The sequence below is a fragment of the Drosophila sulfurigaster genome, chromosome 2L (genome assembly GCF_023558435.1).
Source record: "Drosophila sulfurigaster albostrigata strain 15112-1811.04 chromosome 2L, ASM2355843v2, whole genome shotgun sequence".
NCBI lineage: Eukaryota > Metazoa > Arthropoda > Insecta > Diptera > Drosophilidae > Drosophila > Drosophila sulfurigaster.
The window spans coordinates 9,294,953-9,312,738 of NC_084881.1; the positions used below are offsets into that span (position 1 = coordinate 9,294,953).

Sequence of the window (17,786 nt, forward strand, 5' to 3'; positions counted from 1 at the left end):
CTAAACTTATTTATTATACCCAAAAAAAACATTTTTAACACCTTACCCAGAAGAATGTAATCTAATTTAAACTATGCATACAACATGCAAACTTACCAAACTGTCCCCGAAGACTACTTGAAAATGAGAAGATATTTTATGTAGATTAGCTAAAGATGATTACAAATCCGTATAAATATTGTAGTTAAGTTCTTGTAAGCATCTTTTAGTCGCATGGCCAATTGTCATAATTTATGCAACTCGAGTCTCGGTCTCGGTCTCAGTCTCAGTCTCGAGCCAGCCAGCGATTTGTCCCTTTCTGAAACTTTAATTAAGTTGAACTTATCTTTGCGTTACACATGAGACCCAAAGCATTTCGTTTGCGGTTCACCCATTGTCGCTCTCGCTCGTTCTCTTGCATTGTATACTCTCCTACTTTCCTGTTCGCCTGCTCTCACACTTTCGCTCTCTTTCGCAGTGCCACGCACACGACAGAAAATGCGCTCAAATATGCAAATGAATGTGGCACTGACACGTCAAATGCGGCTTTACACCCACGTTCGCACACACACACACACACACAGACAAACATAAGCGCACACACACCTAACACGAGCACACACTCATAAACAATCATACACTCTTTTACACATTCGCACACACCTTAGGGAACATGCATTTTGGTCATGTTTACAATGTCAGCTAGGATAACATGCAAGCACATGAGTTGCTCTCATTGCAGTCGAAAGCTTTTGAGAGGCGGCCTTAGCAATGTCAGCAAATTGGGGCAAAGCAATGAAAGCATAGAAACAGCTGTTTGCCTGCCAGCGAACGAGAGATAGAGCACAACACTGAGAGGAAGAGTGAGAGAGCAAGGGTATTTCGAGAGAGGACAAACAGTATACGAACACAACAGCAACGCCCACACACAGCTGACTGAGAGAGTGCGAACGAAGCTTTTAACGAGCACGTTCAGCACGTTCAGTAGTTACCTGACTCAACTTCGTGTGACTGTGACTATGGGCATGTAAACAAAGCGCGCGCTCTGCTGCTTCTGCTGCCTGCTGCAATGCAGAGCAGAGTCATGAGAGGCCGAGTGACTGACTGAACAACCGAGCGAGCGACCCACTTCGTGCCAATGCCTTTCAATTTCGTTCAACCTGAGTTACTACGGTGCGTCGTCGGCTTCGCTTTCAATTTCGTGTTCGTTATTCGTTGCTGGCCGTTGGACGGCTCAGTCGTGTTTTTTGTTGTGGTACATCGCGCGTGTCTCGCTGTCGTCGTCCTCGCCGTCGTCGCCGCGGCAGCACCAGCAGCAGCAGCAGCACAAGCAGCAGCAGCAGCTGGGCTACCAAGCACAAGGAGCGTTGGTCCGTCTTTTCGCCTGCAGTTTGCACGCCGCGTCGCGTTGCCGTTAGACTACGAACAACAACAACTACTACCATGAGAAAAATAAAAAATATATATACATATATAGATTAAAAGGGAAAACAAAAACAAACACAACAAATTTCTACACTTTTTTCTACTCGCAAAAAAAAAGCAAAGTTGTTCAATTCAGTGCAATTCAAAGTGCAATTCGCAATGTAAATTCGCAATTGAGTTTTATGCCTTAGAAATAGTTTTGTGTAAATCAAATCGCCTTACAACAAATCTTGTTAATAATTAAAACCAGACAAAAGGCTGCCGATGCGAGTCCTCTGCATAATAAATAATAATGCTTCAATTACAATGCAAATGTACGAGTAATGTCTTATTAATTATTACTACAACAACAGTCAACAATAACAACAACAACCACTAAAAAACTTGCAACGACAATAACAAATCATTGCAAACTATATATCTTCCCACAAAGTGTCGTCCATTCGGCCTATTATCCTTGTGTCCTGGCAAATGGCGATGCATGACTGACAACTGTCAATTTGCACAATTTGCAGAACAACAACAGCAGCGACAATAAAGTCAATCAAAATCAATACAAACTCCAAATAAAATAAAAATAAAATCACTTAATAACGATTGTTGTGTGTCCATTTTATTTCGAAATTCAAATTACACGGAAATTTATATGCCTTTACGATTTCTGAAATTGAAATCATAAATCAATGAAAACCCATAATTAATCACTACAATAAATGAATTTAAATTGAAAAATATATAAATTAAAATATAATAAAAATATTATTATATACAAATACTATAAATCCAAGTTTGTATAACATAACTTTAAAAAAAATAACAAAAATAATGCAAGCACCATTTAATTAAAAATATACAAATTAAAAAGGACAAAGAATATTGAGAGTTAAGGAAAACAAAATTCGATTGATAATTTTTCTTTAAATTTCATTTAAATTAAATTTTAAACTGAAATTAGATTTGAGACTTTAAATGATCCTCGCTGTTTTTTTTATTATACTGAAAGTTTTTCATTATTATTTGTTAAGCTTTTAATTTTCATTAAATTCGGTAAATATTTTAATATAAAAATATTTTATTTTTCCAAACTTTTTATGAACATAAAAGTCAATTTTTTGTAAATTCATAAATGATTTTTTAACATTTGAAGACAAGCTAAAACTATTAACATTAAATTATAATTATCTCACTTCAAACAGAATATTACAAAAATATAAACTTAGCACGCTTATAAATATTCTCGTTACCAAAGCAGAGATTGTCAAATTGAAAAGTTTGCCGAATAAGCGCAAACAACTACAAAAAAGCTGTCTCGTATAAAGGGTATGTGTGGATGTGTGTGTGTGTGTGAGTAGATTCACATGTGGGGATGGTTGCCACATGTCAACAACAACAAAAACCACAACACACATCAAACAGCGAATAGCAGCCAACAACAAAAACAACATTAAAAAAAAAAAAAAAAACAAAACAAAAAACAACAAGTGCAACAAGACAGCGTGAAAAATGATAATGACAGCCGCAACTGTGGCAGCCACAGCCAATGTGAAAAGTGATTATATTTACTTATACATATATGTATATGTTATGAGGGGTTGGGAGGCGGAGGCGGGGGCGTTGTGACTGGAAAATAAGTTAATTACCCACACAAAGAGCGACGTTGATATGCAGATAAAATCGTGCATCGATTTTACGATATTTACTCAGTCCACCTCCTTTGGCATTGCGAACTGTTTAAATGAGAATTTGCCTTCTTCTTCTGTGTGTATTAATTGCAAATTATAACAAGCTGTAACCGAACACCGCTAGTTACCACACCGCACATACACTGCGTATACGTAATGCGACATTAATTTGTTACCACAAACCGAGCGAGCGAGCTAGCAAGCAAGAGGTCTGCCCCATTTACAACCAATTACGCTAATATCTGCCACTTAATTAGAGGACCCACCTTCTCAGGCTCAACAGTAAAAGGCGTTCTTCCATATATTATATAGTCGAGAAGAAAAAGAAGAAGGGAAAAATGCAAATGTAAATGCGAATGCGAATGAAAAATGAAATATATTTCTTTTGGCCATATCTCAGTTTCTGTTAGTTGAGACAACTTTGTTCAGGTGTTGTTTGTCAGCACATGTTTTCCACCTCCTGCTGTGGTGTGATGTCTGTTTTTGAAGTGCTGAGCATGGCTTCAGGTCTTGAGTGGATGACTGAGTGGGTGAATGGATGGCTGGCTGGTTGGCTGGTTGGCTGGTGGTTCTGCTGACACCGCCTTGACTTACCTTTGGCCTTTTTGGCAGCGTGGCAACCTTAAAGCACGTGTAGCTGCAGTTTCAAGCACTGCACAAATTTCATAATATATATTATAATAATTTTACTGAGTGCTGAGTTACAAGAGATCCTTGAAATGAAATATGCAGAGTCCTTTGTAGAATGCAAAATACAAACAAAAAAATTGAAAAACTTTTTCATGTGTAATTCTGAAGTTTTTATTTGTTAAAAAAAAACTTTACAAACAGCTCATGGCGATGACTTTAAATGGCATTTAAATTTAAGTAAATCTGTAGTTTAATATATATTCAGTACTTTTTCACTTATTCTCGAGTTCGGCGTATTTTAAAATTTCAACTATAAACATACTATAAAAAGTTTCTAAATTTTTCGGTTCAATTCTTAAATTTGTTGAATTTAAACTATCTCTTCTTAAGTTTTGCTTTTATCATTATCGTAAATGTTTCACTCGCTCTTGTTGCAACCACAAGCTTTTAAAACTCACTCAACTAAATTTTGCGAATTCTTAAAACTTTTAAAATTATCCTAACAAGTTTTGAAGACATTGAAAAAGTGCGTTTATTCAGTCAAGCTCAACTGAAATTCAACGTTGAGGCTTATCCGCAATGGATTTCCCCAATTACGCCCAAAAGTGTAACAGAATTCAATAGAATATTTATGCTGAGCGAGAGAAATTCATTAGGGACACATGTATGTGACCTTGAAGCCCACGCCTTTTGGGAATTTTGTTGGCGTGCCTCTTCGGTCAGTCGACCTACAAGAATTCCGTTTTCTTCTCTTCCTTCGTTGTTCGTTTCTCCATTTCGTGCATGCGAACCATATTTCAAAATTCAATTTTAGCCACATGGTCGAGCAGCCAAAATAGTGCAAAGTAGTCAACAATAACAATAACAGCAGCAACCACAGCCACGCACAGGAATCAAACGCATGTGTGTGTGTGTGTGTCATGCCTAAGGCATAAGCGTTTGCGTTAGCTTTGGCGTGGGCTGTGTGCAAGCACTCATAGAAAGGAACGCAGGCTGCGTCGGCGAACGTGGTCATAATTCAAACGATGCGCCAACTAACTACTTAATGTTATTAGATATGTCTTTGCTGGGCGTTGCCACGCCCCTCGCACCCTATTCGCTATTGTTGTAGGCGCGAGTCTTCGTCGTCGACAACAACAACAACAACAAAAAAGGCAGAAAACTTGCACGGATTTTTTCCCGAGTTCTATGTTACATACGCATCCTGTCGACGGCTGTGGGCAAGTGTGTGTGTGTTTGTGTGTGTGTTTGTGTTATTCTTGTCTGTTTCAGTTAAGTTTATGCTGATGTTGTTGATTACAGATGCTGGTCGACATCTTTTTTTTTCTCAGTTTGCCTACTTTTTTGCCTGCTCTATACCCTACAATATAAATCATATGCAAGAAAGGGACTGTGTAAAAAGGAATTTTATACTTTTAAAACATTTTTCATATTTATAAAGCTTCTACTAAGTAGAGGATATCTGCTAGTCGCATTTTTTGTTCACTTTCTACCTCTGGTGTGTACGCCCAACATTCTATCGTTGACATTTTGTTTTCAACGTTCGCTCTCGAGGTCTGCTGCTTTCATTTTTTCTATTTTATTTTTGCCTGTGCCTGAGCCTGAGCCTGGTCCTGGCCAGAAGAAGTGGAAGAAGAAGCTGAAGGCTGTCTGAGCTGCAGGTGCTGCATTTAAAATGAAATATGGCAGACATTTTTGCGGTTGAGATAAATGCGGCGCAGTTTGTTTGCGCTTTGCGTTCCTCTTTGCTGACTTACTTATTAGATTTAGCCATTTCCTCTTTGCCTTCACATTTCTTACTCATAGCTATTTATTCTATCGGTTTGACAGTTCTATTTTTGCTTACCATACCGTAATAATTATGTCTTGTACCCAATAGGAATTATTTTTCGAAATATATTTGTTTTTCAATTTAAAACATAAATTCATTAGAAAGTTACAATCGAATGTAAGTTGGCCGCTACCCAATTTAAATGAAAGCAAAGCAGTGCAGTATTAAGTTAAAAATATATTTAATTGACATACCGAAAAATATGAAATATAAACGAAAGGATATATTTGGTATGTTGATATAGTACAGCATGTAAATTGTACCATAGAATGCAAAATATACCAGACTTTTCATATACAAACGTATTCAGCTTGTATTATGTGTATATTATGATTATTATATATATATTAAGATTATTATCTTCATCTTACAATAAATTTAATTAAAAGTCTAAGACAATTTTTTGGATAAATTACGAAATATTTGTTTATACCTCTTGCAATTCCTACTTGAAAAGAAAGAAAATATAAATTGAAAATTAGTAAATATATAAAAAAAAGTTAAAAAAATTGTTTAAAGTTTAAATGATTTATAATACTTAGTTAAGTGATACTTCAGAAATAATATTAAAACTGTAAACTTTGTTAGTTGCATAAAAGCAGAGTGTGTGAGAGAGAGAGAGAGAGAGGAGAGAAATGCAGCACTAAATGAAAAGTACTGAACCGTCTTCAAGTCTCCATTTCTTCCTCCCTCTCCTTCTGCCTCTTATGTATGGAAGCAATTAGCTTAAATCACAAGCAGAAGCAGCCAATCAGGCAATGTGCAGCACTTAAAAACTTTGCACAACTCGAGATGCAATGGAGCTCTGTCCCAGAATGGGCGCAGTGGAGTGTTAAGATCCTTGCAACGGGGTCATAAAAATCTATGCGCCGTAACAGTTTGCAGAGACTCTCTGAGTGGCTCTCGATGTGCTATAACAACCGCTTCAATGATTATTTTGCATATGGTCTTTAGGAATTGAAATGTATAAATTTCAAGCAGCTCGTTAAAGTTTTTTGTAGCTAGCACATTTATCAGGTTTTAGGCCAGTTGTTTGTTGAGATTTTAATCTCAGCTCGGATTAGGTGGTCGAAAGCAAAAAGATTATTTGTATTTGGCAAATTTACGCTTATCGGGGGCGCAAATGTTTTTTAATGAATCAGCTCATACTCGTACAGCTCAGACAGACAAGAGCAGGCCAGAAGTGAGCTGACTGCTCAGCTCACTCTTTTAGCCATCAGTCGTCGCGTCTCCCCAGCCTGAGGTTGTTTATGGCCTTAGCTTGTGTGGATAGATATGAAGATAGGCCTGTCATTTATTAGCTTGAATTTGCATTTAAGCCCACAAAAGCCGTGCCAAGGGGTTGAGCAAATGTTGCCTAAGACAACAGCCTTTAAAACACGCTGTCACTGGCTAGTTCACGATACAGCCAATAAAGCAGAGTTATCCTCTGGCAGTACAGACAGCACTCTGTGCTTGTGTAATTAAAACAGTAAAGCCTCGCACTGAAGAACCTTTACCAAAATACCAAGAAAGGGAGAGAGAACTGCAACGTTTTACATTATGTTTTGCAGTCAACATTTCCACTCGCTCTAGAGTCTCGTCTTTACTTGTGAAGCACACTTGCAAACCCTCGAAAAATACGTCTCATGGTTTCTGTTCAAAATGCCAACAAGCCATAATGACTAAGCACCTAATTTACAGAGCGTAGGCTCTCAGCTTCTTCTGCTAAGCATCGCTTCAGTCAATATACAGCCCAAAAATGCGAAAGTCTCCCTTCTCCCCGCTTTTCAGAGGTCTTTAGCAAGTCGCTTTCCGTTTGCTTTAACTTTTAAGTGTTGCTTTGTTTTCATTGCTCTGCGCAATCTACGACAGTGCCCCTCGCCCCTCAGTCCCTCAGTCCCTCTCTGAGGTTCCACCTGCAGCCCCCAAGTCAAGGCGCTGACTCTAGCCTACTTATGAGCGCAGTCTACACACACAAACACACTCTCAAAGCTGTTGACACTGCTTCTCTGTGTTGTTGTTGTGTGCCAGGAAGCAAACACTCTACGCCTACTTGGAGGCTTTTCTAGATACCCTACACAAGTAAACAATGCCAAAGGGCATACACAAATTATGTAAGTCGCCAAATCGAACACGAATCTAAGACAAATATTTTGAAAAGCTAACAAATTTAAAGTTTACGAAGCATATTTAAATTCAATACAGTTTTTTTAGGTAGTTAGATTATAAGTCCAGGGTTCACTTTAGTCGGTGCTGAGTCCCTTTCCCTATGCCGGAGGCTGCAACGCTGCTACAGCGCCTCAAGCTCAAGTGTGTGTCGTGCCCTCCAACGCTGCCAGGGTCATTTCATTTGTTCATTTGCATTTTCAAGACTTTTGTCTTTCGCATTCTGCATTCTGCACTTTGCATTTCACATTCTGCATTGTGCTTTATACTTTTGAGCGTTGTCTGCATTTAAAATGAGTAAATTCGGTTATAAAAATAATTAAAAAAGCAACGTTGAGCGTGACGCAAATGTAAAATGCAAATTGAAATCGTTTGTGGCAAGCTCAAAACGACGTCGCTGTTTCTAACACCAAAAATGAATTGACATCTTCTGCTACCATGTTGTTGGGCAGTATCAACTAATTGGGTTATGTTCTCCCCAGATACACGTGCCGCATGTGGCATGTTGCATGTGCTGTACTTAGCATCGCCATCGCCAATGACGTTGATGGCTCTCAAAGTGCACTTCATTTGCACTCACTTGACGTACACAAAGACAAAGTCACTTATAGATTCAAATCAGATTGCAGCTGCAGCAACATTTTGGAGGTCAAAATTGATGTTCGATATATTCGGTCTAATCATTCGACTAGCTGTCTGTCTAATTTTAGAAACAAGTAACAAAGCTACAGTCGAGTGTGCTCGGCTGTGAAATACCCGTTACCCATTCTGAATAAAAGCTTAATGGTGCGGTATTTTTCTTAAAATATTCCTTATTCATATTCCGGAAAAAATATTAAGGTATACCACAGCATATATTTGGTATATTGATATACTACTAAAGAGTATTAAACATACCAGATTGTTAGCCAAGGCAGCTAAGACTCTATTGCTGTAGGCATTATTTGGCATACAAAAGTATTTCTTGACCTTAACTGCTAAGTGTTTTATCTAACCACAAGCAAATTTTCAGGAATCATAATCATTGTAGTTATTATAATATGTATTGAAAATGAAGCATTAAAAGACTTGTTATTTGATATTTTTTGCTCTCTCTCTCTCTCTCTTAAGAGTCTCTCAGATTTAGGTGTTAGAAAAACTACTAATAGCTCATATTTTTATTTGAATGTCAATATTTGTTCTAAAATAGTGTGTGATTTTAAAGTTAAGCAAATTATATTAATTGATTCGTGTTTTAAATAGTTAACCTGACCCAATTCAGATTTCTGTGAACATGTCTAAATATCAAATGTACAACTACATTTAAATATAAAGTACACATCACAGAAGCTTTATTCGTTGACTGGGATAAAGGGGAAAGCGGGGAGCGGGGAGCAGATCGGTCAACATGACATTTTCATGTTGAATGTACAACAAAACGTCAACAAGATAGCATTTTCCATTTTACATTCAACATTTGCATAACGCGTTGCTTTTCCGATTTTCACCTGGCTGCCTTGCTGACTTTGACTGGCAGCAACATTGTCAATAGAGACGGAGGAGGGAGCAGACACCGAAAAAAGCGAGGAGGAAGAGGAGGCGGAAGGACACGCTGTGTTGTAGTAGGATAGATAACAATGACAATGACGAGGTTTTCAGGTTCAGGTTGTTGCTACTTATTTGTTTGCCATTCGATTTAGTATTTACATAGCAATCTATTTGTTTACATATTTTATTATTTATTGGTCGCTCTGCCAGTCACATTGTGGCATTATCATGTAGCATGCCACTCTGGGGCTGAACTGGGATTTCAAAAGCAAACAGCTAGCTGGTGAATGTGATTTGGATTCCCATTACGTTTCTGATGCCGATTTAGTTTCTGTTGATTCAACAAGTGCTGCGACTGGTCTGAGTATTAATTACTAAGCATATTTCAAATGCCAATTATGAGTGTGTGGGATACTCGTAAAAGGGTCAAGGGTGTGGCTGGATGACGAGGGTTGAATCTGGAAAATCAATCATACGCCAAGTGTGTCAATATGTCAAGCATTTCATGCTGACCTGACCCAGGCATTGTTTGTGTTTGTGTGTGCGCCTTTTGTTTTGTTGCGGCCAAAAAAGGTTATGCATAATATTTTTCTTTTTCTGATTTTCTGATTTTATACTGCCGTCGCCGTCGCCGTCGTCGTCGCCTTCTCCTGCCTTCGAGCAATGCTGTCTAAACAGAACTAACCTCATTTTTTATTGGTCAACAAAGGAGGCTCCGGCAAAACTGACCTCAATACACAAAGCAAAATAAATTGCAAAATGTGTTCTCAATGCAAAAAGGATGCAAAATAAATTCTCCGAGACACCCTTTGACGCCACCCACACACATACACACACAAACCCAAACGCAAACAACAAGGAAAACCGGTCAGAGAAAAAAAGGAAAACAATGTGAAACAGAACTAAGGTTGGCTCGCAGAGTCAACTGCGAGTTTCAAGTGGAAAGTCGAGTGCAATTTTTCCAACTGCTGCACAGATAAACACACACTGTTCTTCTTTATGGGCAATGGACAACAATTTGTAAAAGCCATTCCATAATAATTCTTTTCCATTTGCATAGCCATTATAATAATCGATTAAGTTGCAAATGGAGCGCAGATTAAGGGATACTTATTTAGCGAAACGAAGGTAGATTAAGCTTATACTCGTACCGCAAACTTAAAAAGTATTACTTAAGCATTATAGGCTTACTTAGCACTTGAATGAATTTGCAGGCAGGAAGATGCAAATCACAGCAAGTTTCAAGACTTTATTTGTCACGTTCCGAACACCCGCAACTTTGCATTCAGCTTCAATCCTTGCCCGCAAAAGTAGGCAACACTTTTTTGGTCAGCACTTGGGAAACTGTTGCTGATTGTCGTCAGACTACGCGATGAGAACTACAACTGTATTTCACTTGCAAATGGCGACGGGCAACTGGGCCCCAACCGAGCCCAAATGTAGCCATTAAGGCAGCACATAAAAGGCAATAAACACAGTCGCTTCACGGTGTAGTTTATGCCATTTATGCCCAGAGAACGATCGCCCTTAGCTGCGCTTTAAACTGCTCCCCTTAAGGCAGCCAACCGTCAGGCTTGGGAGGCTTGTCCAATGGCTTTTTGCTCAATGGCTCCTGCTGCTATATTGTGGTGTTGTTATTTATGTTCATCGTCGCTGTTGCCGTTGCCGTTGCTAGCTTTATGTTGTGCTGCCTGTCTGAGCCTGAGCCTGAACCGGACTGCATGACTGCCTGTTGCCGAGCATAGGTGCTTTGTCTTAATCCAAGGCTCATTCTACGCAACATTGCACTCTACCTTGCTCCTCTTTCACTGCGGGGGCCATAACGGCTTCAATTAAGCAGAAATGATAGCAAATGATATAATGTATATGCGTTCGATGCCATAACTTACGCTTGACTATAAAGCAATCAATATTACGTATACGTAATCCAGCTCGGGCAAAAATGTTTTCATTTATGTTAAAGCTTTTGCAACTTGGGTTTTATGTTATGTTAGTAAGTTAGTTTATACTTTACATACAAATATTAAAAGCAATAATCAATAAATTTTTATAACAAATTCAAATTGAACTGAAATACTAACCAGTTTTCTTTCTAATTATTTATTCATTTTTGTATGTGTGTATTTAGATTATTTATTTTTTTTTTTTTGTATTTATTATTTGTTTTTTTAATTATCTATTTTTTTTTAGTAATTTATTTTCTAACTATATTTGCATGAGCAATTTTAAAGCTTTAGTCGATTTTCGGTCAACGATAAAAAAACAAAAATATAAAAATTATAGAAGTTATTTAGGAAATACTTTTCTAAGTCAAATAATGTCTACTTACTACGGGTCTAAGTCTGACAATCCTGTATATTTTTTACTATGTGGTATATCTTGAATGCAGTACTATATGAATATAAAAAATGACACATATTCTTCGGTATACCTTAGTTTTTTTGTGGTATATAAGATACTAAATTCTAAGAATAATAACGCACTCTTTGGCTATTATTCAAAATGGTTATTTGTTATCTCACTGTAGCCTTCTTACTTGTTCACTTTAGTCCCAATCCCAACGTTTCAGGTATAACTCTTTGAATTTCTAAGGAAAGGTACAACAAAGCATTGATTCCTAAAAACATTTCGTAATTGGAGCTACATACTTTTATTACAAATAATAAGTAACGCAATATCATTAAAGTTAATTAAAATGTTTAAATATAGAATGTGTCTTGTACGCAAAATTTTAGTAAAATTAAAATGAAACGCTTGCTAGAAATGTGTAACAAATTATTAGTTGCCATGTTTCAAGGAAACCACTCAATGTCAGTGGCAACACTCAATTCGCCGCTTTTGAAGTGCCAAAAAACGGTCCTTGCATGCCACTCAGTGAAAGAGTCAGTCAGTCATTCCGTCATTCAATCAGTAAGTTGGGCAGAAAGTCAGTTAGTTAGTTAGTCAGTCAGCTGTTTGGCTAACACTTTAATTAAAAATGTGCCTAAATTTGATATCAACTCAAAACCTTTGAATGACAGCCACTATTCCCCTATCCAACCCTTCCACCAAATTCCCTTCGCTTGCCAACAAACAGCGCCCTTGCCAACAGCGTACTGTCTGCTTCAAGTGTTGGCGAACGAACAGAAGAAAAAAAACAACGCAAACGGAAACGGAAGTAGACAGGCAAAGAGCTGAAATAGGAACAGACAGCGTGAAGAAAGAGGTAGGAAGAAGGGGCGGTGCAGATAGCGGCTTATTAGGGCTGCAGCAACAATGGGAACAACAACTGTAACAAGCAAGTTGCGTTTTGCCATTTGCCCCACTTACATAAGAAATCAAACGGCTTGTTGCCAAAAATACCAGAAACGGGGCGACGAAAGCGGAGCAGACCAGCCTCAAATAGTTGCTATCAAATTGATATGTTTTCTTGCACATGTAGCGCGTGCCACAAAAAAAAAAATGAAAGAGAATGGTTGAGTAATAAATGGAAATGATATAATATAATAGAATAAGAGGAGAAAAAAAATGTTAAACGTTACGATAATCAATAATATTTCCGGCTCTGACTGGTTATAAGCATTCCCTACATACTTCTCCATAAAAGGACGTTGTCTTTTCCATATGCCTGTCAGCCATTCAATTCCCCCCCCGAGTCCTTGGTCCTGCACATTTATATGTGAGAGAGAAAGAGAGAGCGAGAGCGTGTGTGTTTGTGTTTGTGTGTCAATTTTATTGACAAATTTGCATGGCGATGGCTCTGAAATTGTTTGTAGTAAATTGTACAAAATTTGGCGCCCTCGAGTGCTGTCAATAAGTGCTCAATAACATATCCACTACCACTACTACACAGGATTGTATGTACTCTTGACTATATATTGTAGTATGGTGTGTGCGTGTGTAGGCAGCAAAAATATTGAAAAATAGACAGTCGCAACATAATAATGATGATAATATCAGCGCAGGTAAAGTCAATAACCTGTAGATTGCATATTCAGTGTGCAGATATTATTCAATCATTCCATGCACAGAACTGCCTGAGTATCAAAAGGTGAAATTGATTTTAATAATAAGTTGTGGTTCACTTTTATTCTAAATGTGCCCTTTTGAAGTCTTGAGATTAACGACTCCCGAACAAAAATGTTTTATATTGCATTTTCCCTATAAAATATGTATAAAAAAAAAAATACAAATTGTAAATAACTGAAATTACAGTATAATGCATATTAAAGACAAGAGCATTTATTTTAAATTAATGAAGACCTCTCGACTAATGAATATGTTCAATATTCTCTACTTTGATCATAGTAAATTTGTGAGCTAGAAAATTGCACATAATGTTTCTTCAATTAATAATTTCTTATTGTACAATTTTTTAATTTAAATTAACATGAAGTTATTTACTCGAGAGAAGCGTTTATTTTCCATTAAAAAAAGGTCTCTACATTACCCATATAATATCTTGCAATGGAAAATGATTGCATCTTTTAATTTACTGTTTGATATATTCGAATTAATGATTCATTTATTCTCTTGCTTAATATGATACAAATTAAATAATATTTATATATTCGCGAGCATTTATTATTGTTTGCATTCGCAAACATACCCAAAAAAAAACAAGAGTATCAACTGCAACTGGCAGGGCAAACAAACTTTAGTTAATTCACGCTAAATTAGCCTACAAAGAGTAACTTTGAAAGGCCCTCAAAGGCAGCAGCAGCTACTCGTGTGTGCAACGTTCAACGCAAACGTGGCGTAGGCCAAAAAAAAAAAAAAAAAAAAAAAGCTGGCTGGCAACAAATAAAACGATGGCCAAACTGCCACAAAAGTCAACTTAAAATAAATTTAAATTTTAATTTCAATCTCAACAAGCGGTGCACACACAAAAGCCAAATGCGGCGAGAGTGAGCAGAGCGACGGCGGCGGCATTGAAAGCTGCTGCTGCTGCTGCTGCGTAGACAACTTTACGTGCCACAGCTGCCACTACACTAAGAGACTGTGTGTATATGTGTCTGTGTGTGTGTGTGCGGTCTGACGGCAGCCATTGGCAGGTCCCTGGCAGGGTGCCGCCTGTTCGCATGTCTCCCTCACTCTATGTATGGATGTGTGTGTGCATTGCACACACGGGCAAACTGACGCATGAATGACTTAATCGCACGTGTTCTGCAATGCGAAATCTCGTTTTTTAAAATCTACGACCATTTGTTTTCAAATTTGTTGACAAACTTCTCCATGATCAATGCTTATGCTTTGTTTCAATTTGCATATTTCTATTTAACGCGAACAAATAACGGGAAACTTTATCCAAATGATTCTTGGAATGCTCTCGCTTGTTGACGTATGTGTTTTTGTTGTCGCGGAAGGAGAGAAGAAAGCCGAGGAGGTGGTGACTTTTGTGTGGTTGTGTGGCTGTTAGATATTCATGCGCCATGAATGAATAAAGCGAATCGCTTGTGCTGCTGCCGCCTGCTGCCTGCTGTTTGCTACCTTTTGCCTGCTGCTCCTTTGGCAGCTCACATGACGTATACGCCGCGTTGTCTGACTCTGACTGGCAGACGCTTGATATAATGTCTCCTGTGGCCAGTCGGCTTGCTCGATTTGCGTAACTATGCACAAGTTGACTCATGCCTTCCTCTGTAAGTGTGTGTATTTGTGCTTACCCTCCTCTCCCGTTCACTCTTCCCCCTCACTGGCTCTCAATGCGTGTGGGTGTGTTGTGTTTGCCGCAAAACAATTGTGGGGACTTTTTTAACTATAATGGCACACGCCTGACCAACAACCAACAACAGCCAACAGCATCAGACTGTAATTAGCTAACTTGCATAATTTAGGGCCGTGTTTTTCGGTTACTCAGTGTTTGTTGCCCGCATTTTACACCGACGCTCTGAATGTAAGCCAACGCCTTTTGTTGTACCACAAATTGCTATTTGTTTGCAATACTCATTGTATTGATTTTTACCCAGCTTACGACTGTTGCGAATGCGCCATTTCAGAGCATTAATTGCTGTCATCTAAATTCATATTACCTGGCTCTCAGCCATTTCGTTAGCCATATTAATTTGTGGTCAACACGCAAAATATACTTCACCAATTGTAAAAATTCCTTCATTAACCTTCTGGCGTTAGATATCCAATTTAATATTCGCACAATCGCTAGTGTTTGTTTTTACTTTTCGTTGAATTTTAAATTGCATTCAAAGGTAGATTAAAGCTTTTACCATTTTATAAAAACCGATATACCATAAATACTAAAATACACCAAAAGTCAAGCTTATTTAAAATATCGATGTAGTACTACATTCAAAATATACCATAAATACGAAATATACGTTGTTGTCATATATTTTGAGTAAATGCTCTATTTTTTTAGTTTTTATTTTACGCGTAATAAGTTGCATTTTAAATATCTCTCAAAAGAAGATGGAAAATAGTCGATACATACTATATACAAATATACAAAAAATACTGAAATATACCAAAAGTGACATATTTCAAGTGACAATGTATCTAAAATATACCGTAAAATACTAAACATATGCCAGATTCTCAACTAATGAATACAACTACAGTATTAAACATACCAAAAAAAAATTCCCTGATAACTTCTAAGTTTATTCTAATTGTTTTAGTATTTTGAGAACTTATTTGCATTTTAAATAAAACTCAAAGGAATCATAAAGCTAATAACGTTCAAAAGATATACTGCATAAATATACCGAAATATATATGTATACTAATATCTATATTTAATGATAAATAAACCATTGACTACAAAATTCAATAGGTTCTTAAGCTGCAGCTAGTTATTGTGACATATATCTTAAATAATTTCGAAGCTTTTGTCTCATCGCTTTTATCTTTCGCGTAATTGCTTGCACTTTAAGGAGGATTAATGCTAATACCGTGTAATGAATTGGGGAATTAATATTTTAGCAATACTCGTATTGCAAAACAATTATGTGCTTATCTTTAATTAGGTTTTTGCATTAGGAGTAAAATTAAATTTGAACTTTACGACCCGAATGCTTCTACAAATATTTGGCTGTACACGTGCTCAGGCATATACAGCTAATTGTATTATTGCAATCATTAGTTAAACGAACTAGCAACACGTCAGCAGCACCCGGCCAGGGCATTTGGCATTTGGGCCAACTACTAACTATCTGGGCTATATGCTCCAACTATGGAGCGACGACTGCGGGCGCCCTGTGCTTTGGCTGGGGCGTTGCCGGGGCCAGAGTTTTAATTAGCCTTGAGTGCGTGTGCCGGGCCAAAAGGCATCAACAAATTGTTATATAAACACACGCCCAACAACAAAGTGTTTTAAGGGCCTAAACATTGTCGCCACTTGCGAGTATTGTACACAAAGAGCAAAGCAAAAAAAAAGAACAATACCAAACCGAGTTGGGACAAAGCGAAGCGGCTGAGGAAGTGAAATTTAGGTAAGAAGGGATCGCCATTGGCTTAAAAGGATATGTTAGCGCTTATTATGACCCTGAATGTTTGTTGAATGTGTTGTTCGGCTTTGGCACGACGAACCGAACCCAAAACCCAAAGCCGAAGCTAAGCGAACCTCAACCTCGCAGAGGCCACCACGGCAAATGTTAAGGTTACAACACAACCCACCAACACAAAAAAAAAAAAAACACAACAAAAAAAGAAGTGAACCATTTTTAATTTGCGTGTTTACGACAAAATTGCATGTGCCAACATTAAAACAAACAAAAGCCCCAAACTGAAAAGTTGCAAAAGAAGTTGCAAAGAAAGCAAACCGAATCCGAATGGAACCATATGCAATCAGCGGCAAAATAAATAAATAACACATAACATGGTTATTGTTATTGTCGAACAGGAACATGAATATATGATACGAGAGTATCCCACATCGATTCGTGTAATACTCCTGCCCCATTGGCGCATCGTTAACTTGGTTATTATGGCTGGTCTTCTTTTTTTTGCAACAAAACTTTAAGCCATTTTGCCATTGCCAGTTTATGCCAGCGAAATGTGTGGTCGAAAAGATGAAAATTCATGGCCTGCTCTTTTCGCTTATTCTTTTTTTTTGTTTTTTTGCAATATGTTGGCAGTTTGAGGGTTTGAAACTTTTGTCAGACAACTCGAAGGATTCAAAGTGAAAGTCAAAATGAAAAGTTTGCGCATTTTGATTGTTTGACGGCGTTTTTTTCTTTCGAATGGTGGGCGTGGCAACGCGTGAAGATTGTTTTCAATGGTTCTTTTCTTTCTTCTTTACTTTACGTTCAGCAAATCATCCATAACGAGTTGCGAAATTGATTAATGATGGATGAGTTGGGAATTGAGTGCAATTGAAAGAGGGAGTAGAAAAAAAATAAAATGATTTCTTGACTCAAAATGAATGCTTTGATTACACTTATCACTCGGACAGGCTTCAACAAGACTTTGAATAATTTTCTAGGCATTAAATTCAATCTTCTTCAAGGTTTTTTTCATTAAACATCTGACTATTTGATATATTAAATATTGCGAGTGATATTATTGGAAATTTTGTTGGGTATTTTCATTAATGTTTAAATTTCTCTACAACTGAAAATATATTATAAATA

At 37.5% G+C, this 17,786-nt stretch overlaps 1 protein-coding gene across 6 annotated transcripts in view; it reads left to right on the forward strand.

Annotated features, from left to right (window-relative positions):
* LOC133850667 (mucin-5AC) overlaps positions 1 to 17,786 on the forward strand; it is a 99,491-nt gene that overhangs the window by 50,378 nt on the left and 31,327 nt on the right. For 2 of the 6 annotated variants that reach the window (XM_062286815.1, XM_062286816.1), the window contains exon 1: positions 1,198 to 1,718. The exons of 2 other annotated variants lie outside the window; for them this stretch is intronic. The gene's annotated coding sequence lies outside the window, so the exon portion shown is untranslated. Of the gene's footprint in view, positions 1 to 1,196; positions 1,719 to 17,786 lie in introns of those variants that run through there. 2 more of the 6 variants (XM_062286812.1, XM_062286813.1) reach the window with 2 other exon arrangements.